Source organism: Pinus tabuliformis, chromosome 2_1 (assembly GCF_031772625.1).
Source record: "Pinus tabuliformis cultivar Carrire ecotype Pingquan chromosome 2_1, CPIR1, whole genome shotgun sequence".
NCBI classification, from domain to species: Eukaryota; Viridiplantae; Streptophyta; class Pinopsida; order Pinales; family Pinaceae; genus Pinus; species Pinus tabuliformis.
In genome coordinates this window covers 701,566,206-701,584,390 of record NC_142299.1, presented here as the reverse complement: position 1 = coordinate 701,584,390, position 18,185 = coordinate 701,566,206, and positions in this window count along the sequence as shown.

Here is an 18,185-nt window from a genome sequence, read left to right as displayed (position 1 = left end):
ATGAATTTGAAGGATAGTGCATGATAGGTTAGTTCAGTTTGGCATACACCTCTCTTGAAGGAAGCAACAAAGTTTCTGAGTCCTTAATATCTTGTTCTGGGAAAAGCACTTACCTTAGGCAGTGGATTCATTTCTAGCACCTGGAGTAGCAAAACTATTTGCTTTATTTAGTTTTTGCATGCATAGTTAAAAGGAGCACTTCCCTAGTTATTAATTCTCAGCCTTAGCTAAGGAAGCATGTTTGCATATCTCATATCATATTCACTAGAGGCAAACTTTAATTGTCTTATCTATCCATGCAAGGAAGGTGCATTAGGATTAGGAGTTAAGAAAGTTGAGACATTGATGTACATGTTTCCAGATTCATTGTACCTTCTAGACTAAAGGAAAAGTGAATAGTAGTGTTTGAAATTTTTAGTTATTTCTTGTTTCAAAGAGTAATAAATAGTGATGTGATTTGAGTTTCAAATATGTGTACTTGTTGTTACTTTCTTCAGTGGCATGTGCTTCCTTGTTCAGAACAAGGGGTTTTTCTATAGTATCAAGCCTCCAAAGATTATTCAATGCAAAATAAATATCAAATCATGCCCTCGTACTCAGAATCATCTAAGGCATCACCCTAGAGAAGTTCCAAAGTAGACCAATGAGCTTTGACAGGCCAACTCCAACCCCATGTCACTATACAAGTGTTGACATCACTGCTAAAAAAATTATTCTGAAGTGCTGCATCCTACACCAATTCCTAATATGGATGCCCAAAGGGGTTCTAGAACAAGGCTCAACCTTCATCACCACATTTAAGACTTTTCAAAGGGGTTGGTCCCTTTAAACCATACCAATTTTCACACTTTCACAATTTGGCCATGTTCCTATCAATTTATATTTTGTATTGAAAAGTCAGCCCTATTTTACATGTTTATTAAATTTAGGAACAATTATAGGTTAGCTCCAACAAAATGTCAACAAATTTGTGGGTTAGGTTGGCATTTCTCCAAATACTATCACAAATGTATATATAATCACACAATTTCCTTTTTAGATCTTTATTGGTTGAACAAAAAGGTTCGCTACCTATGTAATTTTGTCCCATACCTCCACATCAGCACTCATAGATAACAATAATCTTAGTTCTTCATCTCTATTCATAATAAGGTCCCTTTTGGTTGTTTTTTTTGATGGAGCAACCTCTTATAGTACACCTTTTACCATAGAGATGTTGTTGTTGGATAGAAATCTCAGAGGAGTCTTACATCAGACATATAAATGGATACATATGAAGATGTGCAAACCCTAAACTATGTGCATTCAATCCATTACTTTTTCTTTCATGGCAGATTTCATTCTTCATAGTAGATGTGTTGTGGCTAAGGCCAAACTTGGATTCTCATGTGTCATGGAAATTCAACATATGCCTTGTTCACCTAAGAACTACTTGTAACTCACCTTAGGATACTCATGTACAATCTCACTCATCCCACTTAACAAGTTACCAAGACAAGTCTCATCACATCCAACCTTGGTCTAAAACAATTAAGCAACACAATTTACATCTTGACATGCCATAGCACCTGACATGTCTTAGAATGACTTGGCACCATGTGGCATGCGTTAACATCCCCTACATTCCTTGGCATGCTTTGACACTCCCTAGCATATCATGGCACTTCCTAACACGCCTTGGTAGTCTAGCATACCTTGGCATTGCCTAGCATATAACCTTGTCACTCCCTCCTTAACACACATGGAACTCATTAAAACTCCCTCTCACACACTCTTATTCATTAATTTCAATGCATTTTGAACTAGTTCTTCCTTATGTTTCCTTAACACCCCCTAACACTCCCTAGCTCACCCTAGCACCTGACACATCTTGGCCTACTGCCTTAACACTCTAGCATTCCTTGGCACTACATAATATACCTTGTCACTCTCTCCTTAGCACACCTAGACATCGCTGACACTCTTGGTCACAAACTCTTATTCATTCATTTCCATGCATTTTTACCTAGTTCTCCCTTGTGTTTCCCTAGCACTCCTTATCACTCCTTGACATGTGTTGTTACACCCTAGCACCTATGATATCTTGGCATGTCGCCCTAGCCTCTAGCATGCCTTAACACTGCCTAGCATACCTTGTCAATTTGTCCTTAGCACACCTAGAACTCACTGAAAATTCTAATCACAAACTCTTATTTTTTCATTTCGATTCATTTTGACATAGTTCTCCCTTGTGTTTCCCTGGCACTCCCAGTTAACACTTCCTTACATGAGTTGGCACATCTTTGCCGCATGTCGCCCTAAAACTATAGCATTCCATAGCATTGCCAAGAATGTCTTGTAAATCCTCCTTAACACACTTGGAACTCACTAACACTCCATGACACACACTCTTATTCCTTCATTTCCATGCATTATGACCTAGTGCTCCCTTGTGTTTACCTAACACTTCCTAACAATCCTTGGCACACATTGGCACACCATGGCACTTGTCACATCTTAGTAGGATTTCATAGCACTCTATCGTCTATTGGCACTACTTATCATACGTTGTCACTCCCTCCTTAGAACACCTATAACTTGTTAACACTCCCTATCATACACACGTATTCATTCATTTACATTTAATTGAAATGAGTCCTCCCTTGTGTTTCCTTGGCAATCCCTAGCATGTGTTGGCGCCACATCCTAGAACCTAGCACACATTGGCATGCTTGAGCACTTGGCATGTATTGACATGCCTAACATTCCTTAGAACTTTATAACATGTGTTAGCACTTACTGAAATTTCCTGCACACCTTGGCACTCCCTAGTTTTCATGCCCTCATATATAGCCTTAATTTTTTTGTGACTTGGGAACCCAGCCAAGTCATTGAAAAATAGTGTTGTGCCTAGACGAAAGTCTGCCCTTGTCTCAAACTTCATTTTCCATCCTCTTATCACAATCATAGGCTTTCCTCCTACAAGTCCTAATATCAAATTTTCCTAACACACTTCGTCCATGGGACACCTAGAATTCACTGATACTCCCTGGAATAATCTCTTATTCATTCATTTCCATGCACTTTGACCTAGTTCTCCCTTATGATTCCCTGACACTCCCAAACACTCCTTGACATGCATTGACACTATCTAGCATATGTCAGCATGCCTTTTCATTCCTTGGCATGCCATGGCACTCCTTAATTATCATTCCCTCATAACTACCGTTATTTTCTTTTAGACTTAGGAACCCAACCAAGTCCTACCTTGACTACAAAAACTTTACCAAGTTACATTTACTACAACTAGACTATGCCTTGTTCCCCTAATGGACTATAAATCATCTTAGGCTTCTCATGTCCAATATTAACTCATCCCACTTAACAAATTACCAAGTCAAGGCTCACATCCAACAGTGCCCATAAAAGAACTAAGCAACATAGTTTACATCTTCACATGCCATAACATATGGCACGTATAACAATCCATTGGCACTACATGGCACACATTATCATCCCCTTCATTCCCTGGCATGATTTTCCACTCCCTAATGGACCCTACTACTTCCTAACACACTCTAGCATGCCTTGGCACTGCCTAACATATACCCTTGTCACTCCCTCCTTAACACAATCGGAACTTGTTGACACTCCCTATCACAAACCGTTATCTATTCATTTCCATGAAATTTGAGCTAATTCTCCCTTATGTTCTCATGGCGCTCCCTAACATACATTGGCACATCTTGGTATGTCGCCCTGACACTCTAGCATTCCTTGGAACTACCTAGCATACCTTGTCACTCCCTCCTTAGCACACCTAGAATTTGTTGACAATCCCTATCACACACTCTTATTCATTCATTTCCATGCATTTGAAACTAGTGCTCCCTTTTTTTCCTTGACACTCCATAACTCACCCTGGCATGCATTGGCACACCTTAGCACCCAGCATATCTTGTCATGTTTCACTGGCCTCTAGAATGCCTTAGCACTTCCTAGCATATCTTGTCACTCCCTCCTTAGTACACCCTAAAATCACTGACACTTCCTGTCACAAACTCTTAATTGTTCATTTGCATGCATTGTTTTCACCTAGTGCTCCCTTGTGTTTCCCTAACACTCCCTAACACTTCCTAGCACTATTTGGCACACCTTGGTACCTAGCACATATTGGCTGCATGTCACTCTGGCACGTTAGAATGACTTAGCACTGCTTAGCATACCATGCCACTCCCCTCCTACCACACTTGGAACTAATTGACACTCCCTACCACACACTCTTATTCATTCATTTCCATGCATTTTGACCTAGTGCTCCTTTATGTTTCCCTAGCACTCACTAACACTCACCACACATTGGAACACCTAACTGCAATGATTTTCACTAATAGTCAATCCAAAAACCCTTCCAGAGTCTAGCTAGTTACTTTTTCTTCACTAATATATCAGGGTTAAGTTCATTGTATAGTGTTCAGTGTGAAAATATTACTAGGTGTTTTTATCGCATAGAGTAATTATGATCTTCCCCATGTACACAAGGATAACTGAGAAGTGTTTCCCATAATCATGTAAGTGGAACTTCAACATGTACATCAGGGTAACCACAAAATATTTATAATATTTACACAATGCAAGGTGATAGGAAAATATTTACATTATATACATGAATGTACTAAGATCAGGACCATTAGCATCATATCTACATATTTACCACAAGACGAGGGTCATTAGAACCCCTTAAAAATAGCCATAAGGCCTTCCTCTTTTGCAACTTCTTGACCACAAGGGTTTAATTGAAAAACACATAGTTCCTTTAATGATTTGTAGGTTGAGGCAACCACTTCAAGCCCTTGAACTTAAAGATAATCAAATATTTGCAATTTGTTACAATAATAAGTCCATTATGCACACTCCTCATCTTAGAGTTGGGTAGAGGGGGAGAATACTTGATTGATGCCAACCTTGTAAATTAAAAACTTTACCTACTCATTGGCTGGACACTCCACCACTATTTGACACCACTAACACACACCAAAAGTCAAAGATACCCATAATATGTGACCCACACCCAAGGGCTTAGATTACACCTCCATAAATTGTACCTTCAACTTTAGATGTCCCAAAATAGTAATATCCTAACCCTAGCCTATTTGTTAGATTTTTGTAACTTTCTTCCTAACTAACATTTGTTTTTAAATATTTAATCCACTTACCATATACTCTCTCTTGTTTGCACCCACCTAGTATACAAGAAAACTTATGTTTTTAATACAACCAAGTTAAGAGGGCATGTTTCTTTCTGACACTTAAATGTTTTCAATACAACCAAGTTAAGAGAACGTGTTTCCTTTTCAAATTCCAAAAGTATAACATGTCTATCTCTATAAACTAACAACAAAATCATTGCATAAAAATGTAAGCTTAAAATTAAATTAAAATTAGATTATTATTATTATGATAAATACACCAAATATGGAAAAATTGTTTTCAAACACAACCATTAAAAAAGGTGTTAGTTTATCAAATACAACTACAAACTTATTAAGCTAGCCTAGATCCATCTTCACCCGGATCTTTCAAGTTCCAAGAGGGATCCAATCGCTCGATGTGGAAACCTCTTTTTTGGTGCTTGGTAGATCTAGGTTAAGATGGATCTAGGTTGGTTATATAATACTATATAATATCTATATTTGTATCTATGTGTCTCTTTCTTATTCCCTCTCTCTATCTCACCCCCCAAACATACACACTCTCTCTCCATATCTATCTCTCTCCCCCTCTCTCTTCCTCTCTGCCTCTCTCTCTTCCCTCTATCTCTCCTCTCTCCATCGCTCCCTTGTCACTCCCTCTCTCTCTCTACCTTTCTCCCTCTATGTATTTCTTATTCCTTCCCTCTCTCCCCATCTAACTTCATCTCTCTCTCCTCTCTCTTAGTCCTCTCTCTCCCTTTCTCTCTCACCTCCCTTTGCCCCCCCCCATCACTCTCTCTCTCTTTCCCCCCTCCATATTTGTGCCTCCGTCTCTCTCTCTCTTTCCCTTCTCTCCCTATCTTTATCCCCACCTATTCTCTCTCTCCCCTCCTCTCTTCTCTCCCTCTCTCTCTATCCATCTATCCCTTGTCACTCCCTCTCTCTCTCCACCTCTATCTCCCTATGCCTTAGTTATTTCCTCCCTCTCTCTCCACCTCTATCTCCCTATGCCTTAGTTCTTTCCTCCCTCTCTCTCCCCCTCCAACTCCATATCTCTCTCTCCCCCTCCAACTCCATATCTCTCTCCCCCACTCTCTTCTTCTCTCTCTCCCCTCTCTCTCTTCCTACCTCCTTCTCTATGTCTCCACCCATCACTCTCTCTCTCTCTCTCCATATTTGCCACTATCTCCCTCCCCCTCTCTTCCCTTCACTTTGCTTGCTATCATCGCTTGGGTCCTTAATTAAGATGGATCTATGTCGGTTCTTACTAATATTTGTATTATATAAATTTCACATCTTTAAATACAAAAGTATTCTCATTTTTAGTTTTATTAAAACCTTAATTTAGTTTATATGGGAATAATTTTAGTAGTCGTGAGGATAGAGGGTTTATATATATCTCAAAACTAATTACAACCCTTTTCCTCTTAGCTTCAAATAAAAAACTTTATAAAAATAAATTAAATTAAAATATTTTTATTGTGAAATAAGTTATGGTTTTTGGGCATGTGGTATTGGTAAGAGATGATATTGTCCCATGGTATTGTAAAAATCCTATGTACGAGTTAATAATATCCATGGCAAAGTGGGGGTGAATATCCATGGTTAAGAATCTTGTGATATTGTTATAAAATATTTAGATTGTGAAATAAGATATGATTTTTTGGCATGTGGTATTAATAAGCCATGGTATTAGCCCATGCTATTGTAACAAAACCTATTCACAAGTTCATAATATCAATGACAAAGCTGGGGTGAATATCCATGAGTAAGAATCTTGTCATATTCCTATAAAATATTTTGATTTTGAAATAAGTTATGTTTTTTGGGCATGTGGTATTGATAAGCCATGGTATTGGCCCCTAGTATTGTAACAAAGTCTATTTCCAAGTTAATAATACATATGGTAAAGTGAGAATGAATATCCATGGTTAAGAATATTTTCATATTGTTATAAAATATTTTAATTGTAAAATAAGTTATGTTTTTAGAGCATGTGATATTGATAAGCCATAGTATTGGCCCATGGTATTATACCAAAACCAATTTTTTACAAGTTAATAATATCCACTGTAAAGTGGGGGGTGAATATCCATGGTTAAGAATCTTGTCATATTGTTATAAAATATTTTGGTTGTGAAATAAGTTATGGTTTTTGGGCTTGAGGTACCAATAAGCCATGGTATTGGCTCATGGTATTGTAACAAAACCTATTCACAAGTTAATAACAAAATCAAAATATAACAAATTGAGTTTTATTATTAATTGAGCCAACATTTAGATTTTTGCACTCATCCCCATACTTTTGACTTTTATTATTATTATTATTATTATTATTTAACTAAGACCATATTTAGAATTGTTTACATACTTACATTACACCTACACATCTACTCTATACTCTATAAATATTATATTTATTGTTTTGTAGGGAGGAAAATTTTAACATTTTTGAAAAAAATCAGCATTAATCTTGATGTAACAAAGCCCTCCTAATTCCAATCTTCATTTACTTTCTAAAACAAGTAGTATATTTTCACTTTTCATAGGGCAGAGAGAAAACTAGTAGATATTTTCACTTTTCACAGGGTGGGAGGAAAACAAGATTAAAGAGAGTAGTGAATTAAGGTTTTACCAGTAGTAGATTGATATTGAACCCCACCATTAGATCTTCAGTCCATTAACAGTGCCCAGGTATGTTTCATTTCTAACCTCGCTACATTTACACCCCACTTTTAGTCTTCTTCCACACAGGGAGGAGTACACACACCTCAGATCTTTGGTTCAAAATTCACTATTTTTTTCATCCTTGCTTTTAAGTTTACAAGTAGCATATTTTCACTTTTCACAGGGCGGGAGGAAAAACAAGATTGAAGAGATTTATGGATTAATGTTTTACCAGTAGCAGACTAATATCGAACCCCACCATTAGATCTTCAATCCATTAATGGTGCCCAGGCATGTTTCATTTCTGATCTTGTTGCATTTCCACCCCACTTTTAGTCTTCTTCCACACAAGGAGGACTGGTTCAAAATTCACTATTTTTTCATCCTTTCTTTGAAGTTTAAGAGTAGCATATTTTCACTTTGCACAGGGCGAGATGGACAATGAGATTGAAGAGTGTTGTGAATTAAGGTTTTACTAGTAGTAGAATGATATCGAACCCCACCATTGGATCTTCAATCCATTAATGGCGCCCATGTATGATTCATTTCTAACCTTGCTACATTTCCACCCCACTTTTAGTCTTCTTCCACACAGGTAGGAGTACACACACCTCAGATCCCCCACCATTGGATCTTCAATCCATTAATGGCACCTAGTTATGTTTCATTTCTAACCTCGCTGCATTTACACCCCACTTTTAGTCTTCTTCCACACGGGGAGGAGTACACACACCTCAAATATCTGGTTCAAAATTCACTATTTTTTTCATCCTTTCTTTTAAGTTTACGGGTAGCATATTTTCACTTTTCACAGGGCGGGAGGGAAAATGAGATTGAAGAGAGTTGTGAGTTAAGGTTTTACCTCTTCAATCCATTAATGGTGGCCAAGTATGTTTCATTTCTAACCTCACTGCATTTCCACTCCACTTATAGTCTTCTTCCACACAAGGAGGACTGGTTCAAAATTCACTATTTTTTCCATCCTTTCTTTTAAGTTTAAGAGTAGCATATTTTCACTTTTCATAGGGAGGGAGTGAAAATGAGGGAACATAGGTAAAAGCATATGTATTTTTCCTTCTTTTATGGTTTATCTCTATAGAGTTGATTTTACTGGGTGTACATTGTATGCATCTCAAAATTTCTCTTTAGGAAATCCTACTTTTATTCTTTCCAATAAAAACTCTTTGGGGAATCCCAATGGATGCTTCCCCACATTCATGGATGGCATCCCTGGTAAACCCATTGGCATTGACTAGTGCATCTCACCCAAGGGATTTCAAACAAGGCACCTGCCAGCACAGAACTAGCCAAATACCACATTAATGACATTCGGTTGGGCTAACCCCTTGCGATCAATAAATCATAATCAACTACACTATTTTCTATATTAACATATTGATCCTATTTAAAATTTTGTTAGAGTAACCATAACAATCCAAGCCTATTCCTATTTTTATTTTTGTTTTAATTCCTTCTTTGGTGTGGTGACAACTTTATATGACTATATAGATGTTTATTTTTGTGAGAGTATATGTTGAAAAGTAGATGCTCTCTTACATTCTACCTTGTCTGTTATGTATTGATAGAGTTCAGTTTCATTAGTTGTGAACAAAGAACTGTGTCAGGCATGTATACAAGGATTCTTGTATCACTATTTATAAACTAAACATTGTCCTTAAACAAGCAAAGTAGATACTTAATGCTACATGTTTGTATCTCAGGGAACTTCCAATCCTAATAAATGAGGTCAAATTTAAGAGTTTACGGGATCCAAATTTCAGGATTTTTGAATTCACTCATATATGGTCCTGGAAAAGCGAAGTGAAATTTAATTATTTCCAAATCTTAAGTTTTGTGAGTTCACTCATATTTGGTGCTAGAATCTTTTGAGAAAATGGGAAGAATTTCTTTTAGTTGCATTCAAATTTTCCAAAAATAATACTAAATTTCTCCCTGACTAAAATTCTCCTTGAAATGGCTTTGGGATTGAAAATTTTGTAAATATTTTTAGGGAAACAACCCAAAATACTTTTTCCAGATTAGAGTTTTATAACACTAGGTAGTAAAATAGTCTTCTAATTTCTATTGCAAATGTTTGATAGAGTCTTCCTAGAAACTAATCAGAAAATTAGGTAGATGCGTTGGACGGACTAAATAATTTTTAATGAATAATCACTTAACATAAACAATATATTAGGTTGCATAAATATATAACTTAGAAGCATGAAATGAAGAATAAATATCAACGAGATTGACATATTCTTTATTGAGTTGAATTAGGTCAGGAATAACTTTGACTAGAGGGTGTTGAAAATTGCAATTTTTATTTTTATTTATTTTTATTTATTTATTTTTATTTATTTATTTATTTATTTTTTTCTGGTTGGATAGATTTAGAACTAAAAATCAACAGTTTTCTTGCTTACATAACTAGGGAAGATTTTTGTATCTCAAGTCTCAACCTTATTGAATAATATGATTTATGCCTTGCAATGTTGAGATATGGTGTGATACCACTTGCTAGTAACCTAAACACTTTGGATGAAAATTTAGTTGTGAATTTTACTTGCAAAAGACATAAGTGAAAATATAGATTAATTGTCCCTTGTGTAGAATTTCCTTGAAATTATCCTACTGCTTGAATAAATAAATCTGAAACTATTTGTTGCATGAAGACAAAAAATATCTCTACCAATTTGTAGTGGAATAGAATAGAAATAAAACACAGTCACATTGTAGCAAAAAAAAAACAAAATTTTCTAGGGAACCCAACTGGGAAAACCCTCTGCTACCTGTAGAAATTTAAAATACTATCCATATTAGACTTTGAGGCACCTTCTTCAAGACTAGGTTCATCGATGCTTATTGCTTTCCATATTCATTTTCATGAGCATTAGGGTTATTTTCCATCAAATCGGAGTAGTTAGAAAGTGTCTCTTTTATTTCAGAAAGCAGATCAAGATCAACTTCATCCAAGAATCCCCTAGAAGGCTCATCAGTAGTAAGAAGAAAGGTCTTTTTTTATTTTATTTCATCACATGCATCCATCATAATCACTGATTTGTCTTCGTTTCTTTCACAGTCATTTTCAATGTTAGATGCAAAATGTAATTTAGTATGATATAATCCTTAGGTAAGCAACCTCAGACATATTGTTGGTTAATTTATGTTGTTTGAAGTTTATTGTGTTTGATTTTTATCATGAAACTACTAGAGGCGTACTAGAATGGGTGAGTTGATTATCTTGATAACAATGGTATGGTTTAATCTAGTCCTTGAAAGGAACTTATATTTGATGGTCAAATTTCACATTCCTTTCATTTTTTTTATCTTCACATATAACAAATATCTTTGTGTTATAGCCTCTAGCTGTATATATATAGTAACTTCCACTCGGAAGTTGGATGCCATCATTTTGGAGCTTGATCTTACTCAACTTACCTTTGTTTGAGTTGAAAATGTCATTAGATCTCATTATATCGTCTATTGCAGAGCATGAATCCAATTTACCTTTGTTTCAATTAAAAATGTAATTAGATCTTGCTATATCATCCTTTGTAGAGAATGAATCCAATTTCTCATAGTCCATTTGCTTGAGGTATAACAAAGCTACTTTAATTCATTAAACTTACTTTTCATATTCTATTTGCTAATTGTGATTCTGCAGGCCACACTTGCATTGGAAAAGGGGAATATTTAATGAAGTGTGGAAGGAGAGGAAAGCTTCAGTTATGTGTAGGTTTGAACCCCGTACAGAAATTACCTGCATACGAATTCTAAAACACAGAAAAAGCACAATGTGATAGCATAACACATAAAACACATATACACAGATATTTTCCCATGGATCCTAAAACCGGGACTACCAGCTTGATTTTTCATTACATTCCTTTCAATGTTACAATACATATTTATACATGCCGAAGCATCCAATACCATGGACAAAAAACCATAGGTAGGTCTGCCCAACCTAATATAGTGTCCAATTTTTTTCTTTCTTGGGGTGCTACCCCGGACCCCGTAGAGTGGGGCTACCCACCCCCCTCAAACACCCTAGACAGGGGGCACTGCCGCCCCCCCATGACCCCCCCACTATGCAATTGACGCAACGAAGGGGGCTCCACCCCCCCTCTAACCCTCCGGTTCACTACATAGGTTAGTCGTGGAAAGAATATAACATAACCCAAGATTATGTCCTTTCAAACTTTCGAAGGTATGTAATAAAATTTTACAAACATTATCCATAGAATGTTGTGCTTTAAATTTTTCTTTTGATAATGGATTATTTATGTGATATTCCCTCTCTTACACACAACCAGAGTCCAAACATACATGGTCTTTTGGGATATGTGGACAATGGACAGATTTACGATAACCATTTATCTAGAAATTTACACTATAGAAGATCAAGCATTTACAGTTGAATATTTCCTTGCCACTAAATTAGAGTTGAAGAGTTGGACTCATAGTTTTTAGGCATATACCTCACTTTTAAATCAATTTATTACTGACTTTGTATAGACCTTCCATGGGAGGGCAAAGAGTGATCACTACCATTGCTTAATCTTTCTGCAGACCAGGTAAACATTCCAAATGTGTATAAATTAGTGGCTCCTTGGAGAATCCCAAGAGTGGTGCTATTGTAGCAACAAGAAATTCGTTTATTTTGAGTTCTTCATTAGTGCATTGATAGTATATTGTTTATTCCATACAATACCTCAAAAGTGTATGATAAAATTATAGTTAAGCCTGTCATAATATTTTGACTTACCCTCTTTTAGAGGGAAACTAGAGTGCGTGTCATGCTTGCACATCACAATTGTATCATGAAAAGTTTACTTGGGACAAGTTTTGTGGATCTAAGAAGCAAGATACATGTTGGAATTCAAGAGGAAACAATCCTACAAAGTGGGAAAGAGGTTTCACAGGTAACATGGATTTCACATTATGGTTGGAGTCGGTTTGTTGGCAAGATGTTGGATACCCCAACTTCATTTTTATGACTCAGTGCAAGATTGAATCCTTCGACATATTCCTCACTCAATTGTCATTAAGTGATGGGTTTTCTCAAAAGTGTTTCACACCTATAAACTTTACTAGAGTTGTTCTTGAGTCTTCAGAGGTGGTTAGCTTTTCAAAGAACACACGTACAAGAATAGGAGAAATAATATGCCCGCCTAATTTAAAGTTATCTACCTGTGATTAGGGTGTTCCTATTCATAAACCTGATGACTCGCTCTACTTCCTTCTAGTGAACAACTTTGGGACTTGCCATGAATCGTGAGACAATTCCAACCCCATAACTATAAATTTCTTATTTAAATCTATACCCAATAGATTAGAATCTGCACAAGGAGAACTCCATTCTTGTTTCAAAAGGACCTGCAATTGACTTGTACCATGCTATTTAACATTTTCTATATTTATTCGCATCCTTGGTCTGTGACATAAAGATGCAACAGGCTACCTTGCATTTTCTATACTAATACTCCTAAAAAATAATAAAGTATGCCCAAATATATCATTTCAAATGATCTATGTAGCTCACCTTTTGTTTTTTCAATTATCAAAGTTGTTACCTATATTGATGAGAACTTCTACAACCAATACGACAGTGACAACATATGTTATAATTTTACCTGTGTTTCTCTGAAGGTGTTTCTCCTTTAATAGAGAAGTAATACACTGTAGTTTCCATTTAGTGGAGAAGTGTACCCAGTAGCAACCTTGGCCTGTGTGCAGATGGGTTGAATTCACATTAGACTCTATCTATTATTTTAAAGGTGTTTTTCCTTCAACAATACTTCATCTTAGTAGATACCTTCAATCTGCACCTTTAGTAGATGCATGCAACATTGGGATACATGTTGTAGATTATAGTTTTCCTATGACGTTGTAGAAGCAATGAAAGAAGTGCATCGATTTTAAGCATATTTAGTATGCTTTTATAGTTTGACTTAGATGCTCACTTTTCTTAATTTAGGTGTTTTTCTTAGTTCTGTTTTATCCACAGATTTATCTTTAAGAAAAGTGCACAGTAGAGAAGGGTTCTATATTTTGAGCAGGGGACATACTTTTAGGTAGAAGGTATTCTATTCTAGGAAGATCTGCTATGTAGGTTAGGTGCTTTATCTGAGAATCCCAAGAGGCATTATTGTAGCAATAAGAAATTTTTTTATTTTGAGTTCTTCATTAGTGCATTGATAGTATATTGTTTATTCCATGCAATACCTCAATATTGTATACAACCATATTTAGTATGCTTTTATAGTTTGACTTAGATGCTCACTTTTATTAATTTAGGTGTTTTTCTTAGTTTTGTTTTATGCGCAGATTTATCTTTAAGAAAAATTCACAGTAGAAAAGGGTTTTATATTTTGAGTAGGAGACACACTTCTAGGTAGGAGGTACTCTATTCTAGGAAGCTTTTGCCATGCAGGTTAGGTGATTTATCCGAGAATCCCAAGAGGCACTATTGTAGCAATAAGAAATTCATTTATTTTTAGTTTTTCATTAGTGCATTGATAGTATATTGTTTATTCCATGGAACACCTCAATATTGCATGATCAAATTATAGTTAAGATTGTTATAATATTTTTACTTACCCTCTTTTAGAGGGAAACTAGACTGTGTGTCAAGCTTGCACACCACAATTGTATCATGTAGAGTTTACCTGGCATGAGTTTTTTGGATCTAAGTAGCCAGATACCTGTTGGAATTCAAGAGGGAACAATACTACAAAGTGGGAAAGAGGTTTTGCAGTTAACCTTCCTTTCACATTATGGTTGGATTTAGTTTGTTGGCAAGATGTTGGATACCCCAAATTCCTTTTTATGACTGAGTGTGAGATTGAATCGTTCGACATATTCCTCACTCAATTTTCATTAAGCGATGGGTTTTCTCAGAAGTGCTTTACATCTATAAAATTTACTAGAGTTGTTATTGAGTCTTTGGATGCGGTTATCTTTTCAAAGCACACACGTACAAGAAGACGAGAATAATATGCCCGACTAATTTCAAGTTATCTTCCTGCGAATAGGGTGTTCCCTTCCATAAACCTGGCGACTCACTCTACTTTCTAGTGAACAAATTTTGGACTTTTCATGAATTGTGAGACAATTTCAACCCCATAACTATCAGTTTCTTATTTAAAGTTATACCCACTAGATTAGAACCCTCACAAGGAGAATTCCATTCTTGTTTCAAAATAACCTGCAATCAACTTATACCATGTCATTTAATATTTTATGTATTTCTTTGCATCCTTGGCCTTGTGACATAAAGACACAACAAGTTACCTTGCATTTTCTATACTAACACTCCTAAACAATAATAAAGTATGCCCAAATATGTCATTTCAAATTATCTATGCATGTCACCTTTTCTTTTCAATTATTGAATTTGTTACCTATATTGATGAGATCATCGACAACCGAGGCCACAATGACAATATATGTTAGAGTTTTATCCGTGTTGCACTAAAAGTGTTTTTCCTTCAGCATCACTACAATACACTATAGTTTCCATTCAGTGGAGAAGTGTACCCAGTAGCAGCCTTGGTCTGTGTGCAAATGGGTTGAATTCACAATAGACTTTATCTATTGTTTTGAAGGTGTTTCTCCTTCAATAGTACTTCACCTCAACAGATCCTTTCAATCTACACCTTCAGAAAATTCATACAGCCTTGGGGTACATGCTATAGATTCCAGTTTTGTTGTGAGGGTATAGCAACGATGAAAGAATCACATTGATTTTAGGCATCTTATTGTTGTTGTATGAAGAATGTTTGTCTAGTGTTTCCCAAACTTATATAGAGCCATATTTATTATACTTTTATATTTTGAATTAGATGCTCACTTTTATTAATTTAGGTGTTTTTCTTAGTACTATTTTATGCATAGATTTATCTTTAAGAAAAGTTCACAGTAGAGAAGGGTTCTATATTTTGAGCAGGGGACACTCTTCTAGGTAGGAGGTACTCTATTCTAGGGAGCTTCTGTCATGCATGTTAGGTGCTTTATCCTAGACAGAGTTCCAAGTCCTTGCCTCCTTGACAAAGTCCTCGCTAGACAAGGCTCCAAATCCCTAAATTTTCCAAAAATCGACCTAACCCTAGCTATCTAGCCTAAAATACTTTACATTCCAGTCATCTCTTGGCTGTGATTTCATAGAGAGAGCCCTCTGTGGTTTGGTAGGGCTAGGGCTAGCTACCAAACTAAAAGCTTGGCCTGTGGTTACCTTCGTTGATCTCTTCATCAGCTGGGACATTATGGAGGATAACAGCGGGCATGACAACTAGGGAGTGCCAAGGTGTTCTAGCGAATGTAAGGTTCCCAAGTCATGGAAAAATGTAATGCCAGTTGTGAGGTCATGATTTCCAAGGTGTGTTAGGGAATTCTAGGGCATGCTAAGATGTGCTAGATAGTACGAAGACATGTCAAACAAGCTAAGATGTGCCAAGTGCTAAGGCATGCCAAGATGTACAAGGGTTCCAAGTCCCTGCCTCCTCTTCTTCCATATGATATCCACTTATGACATTTACTTTGCAATATTTGGTGCATTTGATAGTTATAGGTCATTTATAGGTTATAAATGTCTCCAAGGTTTCACTTCTAATTGAGTATTCAACTGAACATATTGATTCTCTTATACATAACTATTTTTTCCTCCAACCAATTTTCATAACTTCAATAGCCATTAGGTAGGGACCTACATCTTCGATGTTGCTTTGCTTGTTTAGTAAAATATTGCTAAGACTTTAATTTATTGAAAGTTGTAGAATTTACAATTTATGAAGTTTCAAGGTTCAATTTTAAAAAATATAATTCTTTAAAGGGTGCTAGCTCAATGGAAGAGAACTTGCTTTACAAGCAGGAGGTTGGTGGTTCGATTCCATCGTGCCCAGACATCCATATGTAATTACGACGATCATTTTTTGGTGATGGAGGCTCTTCTGACCATCACCAATGAGCTTTGGTGACATTTTTCGACCCTCACCAAAAAAATGAAATGCTGACGGTCAACGAACGCCACCATATATACACATCAATATTGATGACCCTCAAAGTTCTGTAACCATAAATCGTTGTTGTTGATATGAAATGGTGACAGTCGTTGTCTGTCATTATAGTCATTATTTGTGATGGACATTGAATGTCACCACAACGCCTATACTTCTAGCAATGCGGCTTTTGGTGATGGTCAATGAACGTCACCATATATATGCACCAATAGTGATGGCCATTAAATTTCCATTACAATTAATCATTATTGTTCATATGAAATGGTGATGGTCACTATCTGTCATTATAATCAATATTCGTGATGGACCTTGAATGTCACCAAACACCTATACTTTTTGTGACGCCACCTTTGGTGATGTTTAGTTTTTCATGACCAAGGCTATGGTCCATCACCATTACTCATATGCAATGGTGGAGGTCACTATCCGTCATTATAAATCATTATCGTTGACGAAATTTGAATGTCACTACAACACCTATACTTTTGGTGATGCCACCTTTGGTGACATTAAGTTTTTAGTGATGGAGGCTATGGTCCATCACCATTGCTCATATGAAATGGTGATGGTCGTTATCCATCATTATAAATCATTATTGGTGACGGACTTTTTATGTCACTACAACACCTATACTTTTGGCGACGCCACTTTTGGTGACGTTTAGTTCTTGGTGATGAATGCTCTTTTGACCATCACCAATGAGCTTATGGTGACATTTTTTGCCCCTCACCAATGTCATTTTTTCTTGTAGTGTAATTTAACTGGACTTAACTCAGTAAACTGAGTTAACTAATTACAACTCAAGTATAACTCAATATTATCTCCTTAATTTACGGGATAACTCTTACATGACTTCAGAAAGATTTCTAACTTGAATTTCTCCAACTAATTAACTCAAAATAACTTAATTAATTATTTCCAAGTAGCTGTTAAGACTAAATTCGATTTTAATTCATAATTTAATTCGAGGAAAAATTAAATTCAAATATTCTTGTTGCCACATTTCAACAGCTTCTTCATTTGATCATGCCTTATAATTTATTCAAAAAACAAATTCTACTTTTCATGATATTCATTAAGGTTTTCTATGTAGGGTTTTTACTCTTACATTCTTAGGAAAAGCCATAAACTGGTGTCAATCTCTTCCGGTTGTCTCTATTCATAGTTGGGATCAATTAATCACAATATTCGTTTATAAATTTGACAATTATGATTATGAAGAATTATGTGATGAATTAGAATATTTACAAAGATTTGAAAATAAATCTCTCTTAGATTTTACTGTTATATTTCAATTAATTTGCTTGAGATTCAAAGCTGAAGA